Below are 15887 nucleotides of genomic sequence, written 5' to 3' on the forward strand. Positions count from 1 at the left end.
TTTTCTTATCTATTTCTCAACATCTTTAAAGATCCTTTCAAATTTAATTTTACTATCTCCTCACACCATATTTATATGTATTTCTTTTTATTACATTTATTTATTTGGTGGAGTATGTGTATGGATACATGCATGTCAGGATGTGGTTACAGGATAATCTGTTTGAGACAATCATCTCCTTCTACCATATGAATCCCTAAGATGAAGTTTATGTTCTCACACTGGGTGGCAAGTGCCAGTTTGCTGGCCCTAATTAATCACATTAAAAACAAAAACTCTTTGTGAGTAATAATAATGAAAGATCACATTCACACTGAACTCATAATAATGCAATGCAGATTCACAATATATTTTCATTTTCATATGTATACTGACATAAAATATATTTTGACTACGTGTATTTATTTTTTATGTGAATGTATTTTATTATATGTATATGAATGCTATTGACACATTATTCTTGAATAAATTAAGCCATAAATATTTTTAAAAATTCATAGAACTGTAACAAAAATACCAAAAAGCAAATATTTATTTTTCACAGTTTCACAGTCTAGAAATTGTAAGATTTGGATCTGGGGAGTGTTTGCTTTATGTTCTAGAGAAAGTCATGTTGTATACTGACTTCACTTGGAAGAAAAACAGGAGCAAAAATGCAGCATAATCTTTTAACAGGTCACAAATAGCATTTTTGAGCATTTAATTCTCATAAACTAATTATTTCAGAAATGCCCCACATCTAATTGCCTCCTCTGCCTGTAAAGCTTTTAATATATAATTGTGGGTGGCAAAAACATTTATCCTTCATGATGTTGTTCTGAAAATAACCTCAGAGTATTGGAAATAAATGTTCAGTGTCCTCATATTGATGGGAGAACCACTGAAATGGTTTTGGTTTTGTCTGGACTTATTTGCTATTTACATTGAAGAAGAGTTCTAAGAAATACAGAAATAGACTATATAAGAACAGTAAAATGTCCAGTTCAGAGATTTGTTCTTGACAATAAGCTACATCTGTAGTTTGTATGCTTTTGACATATGTAACTGGCATATAGTACCTCATGTATAATTATTTTCTTTATTAATCTCTAGTTATTTATGATACTATGAATATATGTCTAAGATAGTGTAGGCTACGCCTATTTAACCAAGTCTTCTTCATGGGTTTTTATCATTATGGACAACTCATTTCATTAAAAAAAAAATCCTTAGACAAGAAAATATGTATTAATCATACTATATTCATTATAGATAAAATTATAATTAAACTATGTCTCACTTTTAATCACTTGTGACAGAAATCATGTTTTGGTGTTATATCATAGCAATATAAAATTATTTCAATACTGTCTTAATAGGACCTGGGTCAGGAACCATGTGGGCTTCAGTGTGAGTGTCCCAGTTTGGTTTCTATTGCTGTCATAAACACTGTAACCAAAAACTACTTAAGGAGAAGAAAGTTGTTTCAGCTTTAAATCTGCACTCAACCATCATGGAATGTCAACACAAGAACACAAGGCCAGAACCAGGATGCAAAAACTGAAGCAGACACTGTAGAGAAATGTCTCTTACTGGGTCACTTGCCCTGACTCCTTCATCTAACTTCATTATACAACCCAGTACCACTTGCTTGCCCAGAGACAACACCATACAGGTTGGGTGAGATATTCCTATATTTATTAGGTAGAAAACGACTCATAGACCTGCCCATATGTCAATTTGATCAAAGCGATTACTCATTCGAGATATACTCTTCAAAGGTAAGTAGAGATTTTGTCATGTTAACAAAGAGTAATTATGTCAATGTGTAGTATCTTGACAGTTGGTTAATGTAGGAATACCCAGGACTTTGTGATCAGAAGCATCCCCATGTTAGGGGACTCAGAATAGTAAAAGAGAGAACAAAACTAGTCAGAAGCAAGCAAATATAAATTAATTAATTTCTCACTGTTCTTGACTGTGGGAGTGATGCAACTAGACTTCTTTTGATCATAATGCAGAGACTATTTATTTACTTATTTATTTATTTATTATTTATTTTGTAGTCATGGACTGTAACCTTGAATTCTAAGGTGCATGAGCTATTACCTAGAACTGTAGTCAGAAATAAGTTAAATTCTTCCATAAGTTGTTTGTCATAGTGGCAGAAATGATACTTGAATAATTACATAGAAATCATTTAATATTTTTCCTTATTTTGCATGTTCTATTAATAACAACAATGTTGAAATGATTACAGTACTAGTATTTTAAAAAGCAAAACAGTGAATAATATCAAACTCCATCAGTTGGCTGTTTTACTAGAGTTATAAATAGATATTTAGTATCTTGACCTGGTTGTCTTGTGCAGAACAGAACTTTTTCATTAATGAATAATTAGTGAGGAATATAAAAACTATACTGGGACTCTAAAAGTATGGAATATAAGAAAATGGATTTCTCAGACTAATCTCTAATATTAAATAAATAAAAGTGATGCACGAGCCTAGCTTTTTCTATTTTTGTAACATATATAGCCCTATTGAAATGGACTCTACGTTAAGCTTTCATTACCCTCTTAAACTATAATTATGTCATTTGTTAGGTAGCCACATAATTTTGTTATGTGCTTTATGTTACTCTCAATCAACTTCTTTTATAATTATTTCTGAAATGCTGAATTGAGATTAATTTCAGTGGTACTAATGTATATAATTGAAATGAGAACTTGAAATCAAATTACCACAGGATTAGGTGATATTTAGTGAAAGCAGCTTAAATTGGAGAAAACTGGGCCTAAGTGTGGAAGAATATTGAAATATATGTTAATTCATTCCTGCTGTGTTAAGTAAAGGGGTTGGCATAGAATGTTTAGCTTTTAATTAATGTTCTAGAGATGCATATGTGATCCATGAAGTATTATCAAAGGAATGAAATAGTAACTGCTCCTTAGGGAACTTTAGAAAACGTTTAGTAAGCACTGAGAAATGGTCTCTAATTCATTTGCAATGCTATCCTTTACTGTTTGTTACATTTGTAGCAATTACACTTGCCTTGTACTTCTTGATTAGAAAAACAGAATAATATTCCTTTATGTATGTAATTGTAGAATGTCAAAACGTGCTAATTTTATTTTGTGCAGTAATTTTAATTAGTTTCTATTGAATTTATTGTTCAACAATGACTTGCATTAAGAAAAGAAGGATTAATAATAATAACCAAGTTATTTACATGAAATGCCAACAATGGGCCATTCCAAAGTGTAGGAAAAGTTAGTACCTACCAGAGACAGATGAGAGAACCTGAGCATAATTACTATGGCATGAAAATGTCTGTCTGTGATAGAAATGTTCTAAAACCAGATTGTTCTTGCACATACTTTTTACTACATTCATATATTGCTACTAATGATGCAATGTATTATAATTTAGTAAACAGTTCCACAGTCAAGTAAAAATTCCTTGTAAATGGGAAGCATGGTATGCCTACTTCTACATAATTCTATTTATGATGTGAACTTACAAATTAAACTTGATAAAAAGTTGCTCTTGATAGCTAAAGTAAAATCAGTTTCAAGCTAAGTTTTGGTAACAGTGTTATAATTTCAACAACTGAATGGAGTAATCCAGCTGCTCATATGCTAACTCCAGGGACTACTTTTGGGATGGGGATTAGATGTTGGTGTGCCTTCAATTCGGTAGACTGTGTATGATCCTGTTTGCATCTGGAAATATTATCTTTAGGGTCATACACTTAAAAAGAGTTCCATTTTCAATTCAATCCACTTCCTTGAGAAATTTCTGGGTGAGACTCTGAAGGAAAGAGAGTAGGCATAGGAAGGTCACCTTTCAACCTGCAGACGGAATAGTCATTTACCAAGATTTTACTATAAATGAGTTAATAGAAGCTTTAGACTTGAAAGTTTGCTTTATAAATAATTTATTTTCCCTAAACCTTTCTGTTATCAAAATTATGCTTTTATGCCATTACCAGGCAATGTTAATACTGGTATTCTTGTTATACTACACATTTTTTTTTTTATCTTCCAGGATACTGTCTGCAAGTTCTAATCTCTTTTCTTGTGGACAAGCTGTCAGAAATTTTTTTTGGGGGGAGGGGGTAGTTTCTTTAGATTGTTGTGAGCTTGTTTTGTTATTTGTTGTTGATTTCTTTGTTTTGCCTTGTTTTGTTAGAAACAGCTTTTCTCTGTGTAGCCCTGGATCTCCAAGAACTCACTTTGTAGATCAGGCTAGCTTCATTCAGATATCTACCTGCCTTTGGCTCTCAAATTCTGCTAGAATCAGCTGTTCAGACTATTAAGTGGGATTTTGTAAAAGCTGCCTTAGTGTCTTGAGGAACCATTGTAGAATGTAATGTTTAGAAACCACAAGAATTTGGCCTTGTATATAATTGATCTCCATTGTCAGAGATGTTGATTTCTTAGATCTAGCTGATAAAGTATGTGATGATTTGAAGTTATGTACATGAAACTGCCTGTAAATAAAACAAAACAAGATGTAAAAGTACAGTTCATGAAACCATCCATATGTTAGGCTGTTATACTATTGGCTTTCTTCAATTCTGCCCAGGCGGTCTACCCTGTTATGGCGTTTCTTCTGTAGTAAATGTAGCCCTCAAAGCTTCTCCACAGTCAGTATGATGTAGACCATGTATGGGACTCATTCATTAAGCTACCCATTTTTATATTATCAATAATTTACTATACATATGGATTACATAAGCAAAGCCATATCTTTAGTAAGAAGCTAACACCGATTTAAAGCTATGTAAAACCCTTCATGCTGTAGATTTCAGTGCTTTTGCATTGAGTTTTTTTATTTTTACAAATTCAAAGAACATTTGGTATTTGTTGGGGGTTCACTAGGCTACTTTGACTTTCATTTTGGCTTCCTGAGAAAATGAAATCAGAAGAGTTCAAAACCTATAAATTTCCTCAGTGCTAACTCAGCAGTCAGGAATAAGAATAAGCCTTATATAATATTATGTTTCATCTATATTCAACATCACTTATTTCTTCATCAAAAGCTTGCATATTTACACTTATGTATACTCTTCTGGCTACTGAGTTTTTAAAGTCAAATTTTTAGAAATACAGGGTAGAAATAGCTTTTACAAGGGATGTATGGGGCTTCACAGCACTAGAGTTATTAAGATTTTGTGATTCCCCAAGATTCTATTTGCACTAAAGAAATTCTAAATATGTCATTGAGATACAATTATTCATATGTTTTTTTGAAAATCTACTGATATTTCAAAAACTTAAAATTACACTTTTAATTTCAGTATTTCATCTTACATAATTTTTAGATTCATTTGTTGCATTTTGTGTGTATTCATGTGTAACAGACTCAGGATTTTATGTTCAAAAGACAGAATATTGCATCAGATTCCCTGAAACTGGAATTATAGCTAGTTCTGAGTCACCACATGGGTGCTAGGAAAAGAAAGTTGGGCCTTCTACCAGAGCAACAAATGTTCTTAAGTGCTGATGTATCTGTTTATACCCAGAATATTATTCCAGTATCAGATAATTTATAAGAATGCATTATATTAGCAATATAATCACCAAAAGGTTCAGTTAGATATCATCTGGGTTTACTTGTCTACCTTTTATACCAAAACTGTATTTTACTCAGGTATGAATACTTCTCTTTTTAAAATTATTTTTAGTTACATTTCAATTTTTGCCTCCCCTTTCTGGTCATCCCCCCAATGATTCTTCATCCCGTTTATCCTTTTCCTTGCCTATAATAGTGTACGCCACCAACAGGCTTCCCTTCTTCTCTGGGACCTTAAGTCTCTCCAGGATTAAGTGAATCTTCTCCTATTGAGGCCAGACCAGGCAGCTCTCTGAAATATATGTGCCAAGGGCCTCAGACAGCCCTTGTAGGCTTGAGGTTGGTGGTCTAGTCTCTGAGAGCTCCCTGGGTCTGTGTTAGTTGAGAATGCTTGGTCTTCCTATGGGGTAGCCCTTCACTTCAGCTTCTTCAATCCTTTCCCTAATTCAACTATAGGGGTCCTGACTTTTTAGCAACCTCAGTTTTGCAGGTTCTTTAAACATAGAGAAAGTCATAATACGTTTCATGGAATAAATTTTACGTATTGTACTATTTAAAAATTTAAAGTTCTAGAGATTTCCCTAAAAGATAATAGAAAGCATACAGTAAAAAGCAGGAAATATGAAGTATCTATTTATTTCACAGTGTTTTAAAATATAAGATATTTGGTAGCCTGCTGTTCTTTTTGTTTTATGACATTTTGAATCATTATAACCATGATAAACAAATTTAAGCACTGCATATAGTCAGTCTCATTTTAATTGAACATCTGTATCATAAAACTGTTTTACTATGGAAAATATGAAAAATCAGATGGCTAAAGTGTTCTCCTCTATTTCTATCTGATTGCACTTTGTCACTTTATTGCTCTAGTAAATTCTATCATAGAGATATGGTCACAAGGTGGCTGAAATTCAGGGGAGTTTTAAATATAACTCTTCCAACTCAGATGTAAACACCATTGGAGGAGTTACTTGACTTCACTCAGATAGATTTTGGATTTATGAAAGGTTAATAAAACTCAGTAACTCAATGATACTCACTAAGATTAAGCATAAAATAAAGCATCATACTTCCTGTAGGGCAGTGGTCTGTTCAGGCAACCTAGGCCTGGTCGAGTAATAAGTCTTCATCCCTGGGACTCAGTTGACAATATCTTTGCCTGCAAGGGGTGGAAGGTGTTTGGCCAGAGCTCCTGAGTCCTTGGCTACTGTTTCAGTCCCAACCTCTCACAGCTGCCCCCGCAGGAGATGTGTGCTCTGTCAGGTAGACAATGCCCCAAACTCCCAGAATTCTAACAATCCTACTCCCAGTCATCTGACCACAGCCAGGCATGGCCTACCCCACAGATAAATAGCCACACCTCACACAATATAAGGGGTGGTTTGCCTCTCTCTTTCCACTCTTACCTTCTTCCCCTCTCCCTTGCTCTTTGTTCTCTTCTCTTGCCCTCTCCCTTTCTCTCTTGCTCTGTTTTTCTCTTGCTTCTTGCTCTTTTGTTTCCATTCTTCCTCTCTTGCTCTACGTCCTCTCTCTTCCTCTCTTGCTTTCTTCCTCCCCTTTCTATCTCTCTTCTTCTCTTCTCCTCTCCTTTTTCTCTTTTCTTTCTCTCTACATGGGCAGCCTATTTTCTCTTTCCTATAATAAAATATCTCACTTATTCATTGTCTCCTTTTAACTAACTAATGTGCTGTGCAGCTCCAGCCCTCAGCAGCAGAGACCCAGGCCCCACAACTTCCTATACAATAAATGATGAATCTATATTATTTTATTTACTCACATTTTGCCTAAGCATTTCATCAGTTTTATACAAATCATGTTAGCTGAAAAACATGGGCTATTATCTCCAGCCTCAAAAATAAATATGATTTCTATCTTGACAAATTAATTTTACCTTATATTTGAGATACCTAACTAATTGTTGGGGTAGATTTAATTTTGGTAATTGATATTTTAAACTGTCACATGTTCAAATGATGGAATACTCAAACACTCTGCTGGAAATTGCTACATTTCTTATATAATATCAAATAATAATTATCTTTACGTGGAAAGGTACAAATTCTAGACTATGAGAATGAAAAGTTATAATGGAGGAAAAGACAGAACTTCTAATGCAATACAAACTGATGAAGTGTGGCAATGCTTCCAGATCTTTTTCCTGAAGGTCTGATAGTTCTTTTCTTATCATATTTGGTATAGAATCTCACATTACTAAGGCAAGCCTCAAATATTCTATGCTGCTGAGGATGATCTTGAACTTCCTATCTTCCTGCCTCTATCATTGGAATGCTGAGAGGATAGATCTGTACCATGTACAGTATTCAGTATTGTGGACAAAATCTGGGACTCTGGGCAATTTATGAGCATTCATACCACAAGGAAATGCCAACCCAGCCAATTCAACGACCAGAGGGCCTTTAGAGAATTTTTCATGGGGATTTTGTGAACTTCATGATTTATGTGATTCTTGTATGGGGAACTGCTATTGATGAGAAAATGTTCATAGGCCCCATATATCTGCAGTCTCCTGAGTATTATAAGCCACTCATTTCCCAGACAGTGATGGTCATGTCAAGGCCAAAGGATGCAATTACATGAGACAGGATAATAGAATGGCCTGTGAAGCACTGATTTTAAGATATCATTTTTATGTTGAAACTATAAATGATATCCATGAGTTTAACACATTTTAAAGTTAACCCATTAATTTTTATTATAATTGAGAACAGCAACAAAGATGTATTTCTCATCCTAGTTCTAAAATTCACTTCTACTTTAAATGTTCATAAATAATTATGATACCAATAAAAGCTTACATCATTTATTTTAGTATTAAAAGCTACCTTCTTAAATAATCTTATACTTTGTATTTTATTTAAGGACCTTAATTTTTATTTCAACCATACAAAACTCTCATCTATATTTTTGTACATATATTTTGGTAAATATTTTAAAATAAAAATATAATTTAAATCATAATTAAATGTTATATATATATCATTTATTTACATTTATCAAAACTTTCTTATGCTTAAAGGTTTAAGGTGTATTGTATTTGTAGACTTGAGATAGTTTTTCTTTTACTGGTGGCTTATGATTGACCATAATGCAATATAATTACAGATTTTTGAAAAAAAATCATAAAAGTAAGTGATAATGAATTTGAACTTTTAAAGATATGCTGATTTCATTAAGTTTGTGCAAAGTACATTTAAATCTATTATCCATAGGACTATCTATTTATTTGATGGTTTTGAGATTTTTGTGTTATGGAAAACAGACCTTCTTATGTATTAAGTTTTTGGTGTTAGTTACTTTCCCTTTTCTGCTACCAAATAAATGACTAGAAGCAAATGAAAGAAGGAAGCATTTATATGGGTTCATGGTTTGGGGGTATACAGACTGTCATGGCAGGAAACAATAGTCCAGATCAACTATCCTGTAGACACTGGAGTCCTTTCAGGAAGCAGAGATAAGGCAGGAAGCAGGGTCACACTCTAGCAACCAGCCCTGCGCCACATAGGGAGGGCAGTAGGCAATTCAGTAGAGAGGCTACCTGAGAACCCCAGAGACGCACTGAGCAAAGTAAATTTGTTCACAAGGGGCAGTAGGCGTTCAGTGATAGCTCCTGAGAAGATGGCTCAGATTTCAGCCCAAGACCCTCACAGCTGTCCCTGCAGGAGATGTGTGCTCTTATCTGGCAGACAATGTCCCAAGCTCCCAGCATTCTAGCTGGACCTTACACCCAGTCATCTGACCACAAGCCAGACATGCCACGCCCCATACAATAAAAGGGGCGGTTTGTCCCCTCCTCACTCTCTTCCTCTTCCCCTTTCTCTCACTCTTCTCCTCTTGCTCTTTTGTTCTCTTCCTCTCCTACTCTTCCTCTCACTCACTTGCTCTCTCTCTCTCCTATCTGCTCTTTGTTCTCTTCTCTTGCTTTCTTCCTCTTTTTCTCTCACTTTCTTCTCCTTTCCTTCTCTCTACTCAACCAGCGTATTCTATCCTTCCTACAATAAAATAACTCATTCATACATTGCCTCCTTTTTAATTAAGGCGCTGTGCATCAGCAGGTCAGCACCGGGTGAGAGAGAGACAAGGGCCTCAGCAGCAGGCCCTCTGCCTCCAGGGAGAGAGAGCCTCTGCTAGGCCATCAGCCCAGGCCCTTGTCTATGGAACGACACACATATACCTACAGCTTTTGGTGAGCTCCATGTTTTAAATATTTCTTTCAACAAGTTGTACAAACTAGCGGAGAAGGATATCAACACCTAAGCTCTACCTTGTGATGCAAGCTTATACTTGTGCAAACAGCAGGGGTATCGTCTGAAGCGGGGCTTTAGAATTGGAACTTCAGGTATCATCACATGATGAATAGGCACACAGATAAAAATATTTTAAACAATGTTCCTCAAAAACATTTCTTTAAAAGTGCACGATTTTCAGTAAAAAATGCCAAGATATATGTCTCATAACATGTGGGTATTGTACATTTTTAAGGATTTTTCTATTTTGGATTATGTAGTTCAGACACAAAATTTTGGAGAATAATTGAGCTAGAGATGAAAATTTAGAAACAGAAATATGAAGTGTTAATTGGTTAAACGTTTGGATAAAGGCAGTAAGAAAATAACTACATTACCCACCCATCTCTAACATTTTAATGTCTGCTGTACTCTCTCCCTCCCTTAACAAGGCCTTTGCTCAAGTCTGCACTGTGGTAAGCAGTTCTTCTGTAGACTCTCTCAACTCATACAGATGAATTCTGAGCATTTTGTGGGGAGTATTAAAATGTTAACAAAGACACATCAGAGTCATTATTTTAGTCATTGTGATTATGTTACTATACCAATCTATCACGTTTTGTTTTTAAAATTGAAGAAAAATTACAGCACTCTATAATTATATCCTATAAGTACTTACACTGCATCTTATCTTAATATGTTAGAATATTTAGCTCTAATAGAACCAGTTGAATTGATTTTGTCCCTGTTTATTTTTATGTTTCCAGGTTTCTGGATTGTATAATTGATTAGAGAGCTTAGAGGAGTGTTGTATGCATTTTACAAGGAGCAAGTGAATGAAATTCATCTCATATAAAAATTGAATGTGTTTTAAATTAAGTGTCTATGGCCATTGGCTTTTTAATGCCTTACACAATAATAATGTAAATGAAATATGAAGGTTGTTATTTAAAATCAAACTTTTTATTCATGAAAATATTATTCATGGGCATTGTTATTATCCACCAAAATGTTCCACTTTATTCTTTATACAGCTCACCCAGTTTAAAAATAGGTTTGTAACAGTAAGTTCCAGGTTGCTAATGCAGGACAAAAATACTCCCTTAAAGTCAATTTACATCATGGTACCAATCCAAAAATATAATAATACTAAAAAGACTAAAAGAATAATATCTTCCATCTTGTAACTTAATTACCTCAAGGAGAGTCTATTCTATGAACAATCAATTCAATACTTAGCCACAAAAAAATATATCTAAATAGAAGTCTCTTTTACCCTTTAAAATAAAATACAACAATTTCTTCACAATATATCTTTCAATTCCTTTGTAAGTTTAATAGACATTGAGTTAGGTTATAAATGAAAATTTCTGTAAAACACAGAGGAAAATTTGGCTTAACGTAATTAATTTTAATTTTAACAAATAATGTTAATTTTCTTTTATGCCAAAAATGTACCTGCTAGCCAAAACATAAATCTGAATATTAACTCTTAACCAATGTAAATACTACGAGGAACTTTAGTTTCAGGATAATAATATAAATGTGATGACTGATATAGACTCTAATAGAAATAATGCAAATAATGTGACAGATTTAAGGTTAAAAAATAGTCTAAATACATAATTCCTAGATTATAACATAAATGAACAGTTGCAAGAATAGTATCTTTACCAGATGTAGTGTGTTTCAATTCTAACAGCATAAGCACATTCATAAAGTAAATCGTGCAAGAAGTTTCAGCTCCATTCTCCATCTCTAACTGAATCATGCTCTTCCTTGAATATTTTTGTTTTTAATTACACCTTTATTTTATTCTTACAAAGTCCCTTTCAACAAATTAAGACAATGTACATGTACAGATAAGAGAAAGAAGCATATGATGCAATCAACAAGTGAGTATACCAGAAAAACTTTAGATATATGTATGGAAACACTCATAAAGGAATGTGTTTGCTCCCTTGTATGGGAAGAAGGAAATCGGGAATGCCTGGTCACTGTGCTTAGAAATAGACATTTCCAGTAAGACCTGAGCTCTGACACTTGAAAATGGGGGTGGGGAACTAAGTAAGTCAGCTCTGTAACATTTATATAACCAGGTTATTGTACCTCAAAGCTACAAAATCAGAATAAATAAATTTATTTTAAGAATTTTACCAGAACTAAACTGAATTATATGCAACATGGGGCCATATTCACTCACATTATGACTAGAATTTCTGTACAAGCTTTATCTACTGTCTCCACCCTTATTGTTTACTCAAGTATATAAATCAATAAAAATATTCATTTTAATATTATTAATGATGACTTAATTTAATCTAATTACATATGGGATAATTTCTAATTTATAAGTAATATCTTCTAATAATTTATTAATCATAATCACATATTTTAGTGTTTATCATGATCTCCTAGGTTAATGATCACATTAGTTTGAGAATTCTCCTTCTCTCTCATTTATTTTATGTGCCACTTTTACTTTTCTTAATATGATAATAATATATTTATGGGTCCTAGTGTTCACTGAGAGCAGAAAATCGAGATGTGTTATTTCTTAACAAATCAAATACACAAACCTTAAAGACTTAAAAGGAAGGATGCATTTACAGATGTCAGTGGAAAATTTTCTAATTCAAGACATGTAACAATGCACTAAGGTCAGGAGAGAAAAGACAAGAATGGAAATAGAAGTACAAGGATAGGACTTTCCTTCCTTATTAAACCAGTAAGAAGAAAGTGGTAGTTGTTTCTGGAACCCTGGCTAGCCTCAAAATATTCTTAGTCAGTTCTCAGTTTGTGTCTTACATAGATTACTACACAGTATTCACACAAATCCACCAGTTTGGGGATTTCTCTTGCACAGCCTGCTCTCTCCAGCCACCAACGGACCAAGACAGATAGACTAATGACTAAATCAAGATATTCATAGAGCATTAAACATATACCAAGGGAATAGTTAACTTGAATACAAGGTAGTGAAAAAAAATCACCAACTAGTTCTATGAGCCAGGGCTGATATAGGATATAAGGTTAAAGGTAATTTTCTTTTTTCATGGCTTTATTCCAGTTTGAAGAGGCTAGCATGAGTTGTGTATATTTACCAGAATAAGCTCATGCAGCAGATGGCTAAAATTTGCTTAGTCCATCAAAAACATTTGCAGTGGGAAATAGAGGATCTAATTGTCACTGATCAACATCTACTGGAAGGTGGACAGTGAGGCCAGGATGAAACCAGGAATCCAGATAGAGTACTTTTGCGCAGGGGAAACAATGATCTTAAGTTTCAATGCATTGGGTACTAGGGCTGGAATCACCTGCTGCATCTTGTCCACAGTGCTTGGAGTCATAGAGATACCACTGGACAACACTGTGTTGGCATACAGGTCCTTCCAGATATCTATATGACACTTAGTGATGGAATTGAAGGTAGTTCTTAACCTCAGGGCCCTATGCCCAGAAAAGTGGGCTGGAAGAATACTTCTGAACACCCAAATCTCTCACTGATTATGATAATCAGCTGTCAATCAGGCAGCTTGCAGGTATTGCCCAAGGAGGAGGATGTAGCAGTAACCATCTATTGTTCATATTATAACATAACACAACTTCTCCCTCATCTGGCACAAATCCCTGAGCAGAAGTGGTGGTAAAGCTATAGCCCTGCTCAGTCAGGGTCTTCTTGGTGTAGTCTGTCAGGTCCTGGTCAGCCAGGTCCAGAAAAAATGGTCTCGAGGAAGTACATAGTCCTTATAGATGAGCACTTTATGTATGATCACATAAATGTAGTCCATGATAATGTTACTCTTCTCCCAGATAAATACAAGGACAGTACTGTCAGGTTGGCCAATTTCATTGATGGAGTATTGAAAGTTTCAAGCATTATCTGATTCATCATACCTCACTTGCCTTGGCGGTTATGGGGGTCATTGTCAGAAGCACTAGGTTTTCCTCAGAGGCCATAAACAGTTCATTGTAGAAATGATGGTGCCATATCTTCTCCATGTTATCCCAGTTGGTGACAATGCCATACTTAATTGGGTACTTCAGAGTGAGGATATACTCCTTGCCCTGGACTTTGTCACCCATGTAATTGTTCTTCTGACCCATGCACACCATAAAATCCTGGAGTTGGAGATAGAGTGTAACTGTGGAGGTATATATGGCCCTGAGGCCATCTTTATAGCAAGCCATGCCTGAACCATTGTCAACAAAAGTCAGGCTGTTTCTACCTCTGTTGTGAGCCTAAGAGGATAGGGCCACCAAACAGCCAAAAGACATATAGGAGAAAATGGTGGTGGAAAGTGAGTGATTGTTTTCCACCTTTTATTAAACCATATCATTGTATCATTATAACTTCAAGGCTAGCTATCATTCAATGTGTCTTTTTCACATTTTAATTCATCTTCCTTTCATAGTACATTGTTGTCCTTCACATCACAAATCAGTGGATTTGTTGGTAAGATTGAATTTGATTTGATTGTATTGTGAGAAAATTGCATAGTTAAAAATGTATTTGTTGTTTTGTGAATGAATTTACTCATGGCAGGATACTTATATGACTAAAAAAATAAGAATAAGCAAGGGTTAAGGTTTCTTCTGAGCAAAAAGAAACATGATGTTTCCATCATAAGAGCAGATATGTGATAATATTTGGGATAAAAATGCCAAAATATTTTATTTGAAGCAGGCCTTTGCAACCCTGGTTGGCCTCAGGATTGCTATTTAGAGAAGCCTGTCTATGAACACACAGATATCTTCTTACCTCTAACTATAGAGGGTTGTTATTAATGATATATAGCATAACAACTGGCAGTAATATGCATTTAAATAAGGTTATATATTATATGTGATATGAAGGCTATTGTGGAGGAAACAGAAAGGAGACAAGGAGAGAGAGAAAGAGAGAGACATAGAGACAGAGAGAGAGAAAGACAGAGACAGAAAGAGACAGAGAGAGATAGAGGGAGAGAGATAGAAAGAGAAGAAAGGAAAAAAGAAACAAACAAAGAAAATCAAGTGAGAGGAATGGGAGGAAATTAGTCAGGAAAAAACTAAATAAGAATGTTGCCAGGTGATATTGAACCACAAGAATAATAAAAAGCATTAAACAAGATGAGAACCACAAGAGAGTAACTGTTTTTTAAATAGTAATCAAGGATGACCTTTATATTTAAAGTCCAGGTAGAAGAGTGGCACTCATTAATTTAAACAAATACCTACCTACCTACATGCATACATACATACATACATACATGCATACATACATACATACATACCTATCTACACACATACATGCATACATGCATACAGACATACATAAAAATAAAATAAAACAAAGAAAGAAATAAAAGCAGTGGCTCGGTTTTCCAGTAAAGGTAGTTTTCCCAAGGACAGGGAGATGTAGAGCTTTGTCATTCTTTTTCCTAGTATAAAAGCAAGCAAAAGACAGATTAGCTACTAGATTTAGTATATGAAGGATGCTGAGTGGAAGTGCACTTTATCGAGGTTGTTAAGAACAGTTGAGTACTCTCGAGGGACATTAAAAGTAGAGATGTCAAGTGGAGAAGATGTTCTCAAGAATCTTGTTTCAAAGTCTAGGAAAATGATGAAAGATGGAAAGATGGAACTCACTTATATAACCTGCTAATGGTTGCATTTGCCCAGAGCTCAGATCTGTTTGCATTACCTTGTTTGCCTTTTTATATTCTCTGCTTGACTTTCTCCTATGGCCATGTGGCCTTTGCAAAATGGACACAGAGCATTTCATACGAGAGGAAAACATTTCAAAGAAGCAAAGACACCCAGAGTCACTTCTAATCCACCCATTAGAATTTGATCATGAAAATATAAGTTAAAAATGATGCAAATATTCCATTATAATTATTTACATAAATGTAAAATCCAACCAAATGGTGAACCATTAATGTCACCTAGTAAGGACACATTAGGGATTCATGGCATGCCTGTGAAGAAGTTTTAAGGCCCCTCAGATTTTCATCATCTTACACTGAAATATATCCAGCAAAGATAGTTATTTTACATTTGTTGATAATAGTTACTTTTATCGCTATGAGAAAGCATG

General features: G+C 34.5%; 1 pseudogene; it reads right to left on the reverse strand.

The window, feature by feature from the left end:
* Nucleotides 1–13005: 13005 nt before the first annotated feature.
* On the reverse strand, nucleotides 13006–13942 carry LOC116083541 (annotated as a pseudogene).
* Nucleotides 13943–15887: the final 1945 nt, after the last annotated feature.

This window comes from Mastomys coucha, unplaced genomic scaffold (assembly GCF_008632895.1).
Source record: "Mastomys coucha isolate ucsf_1 unplaced genomic scaffold, UCSF_Mcou_1 pScaffold8, whole genome shotgun sequence".
Classification (NCBI taxonomy): Eukaryota; Metazoa; Chordata; class Mammalia; order Rodentia; family Muridae; genus Mastomys; species Mastomys coucha.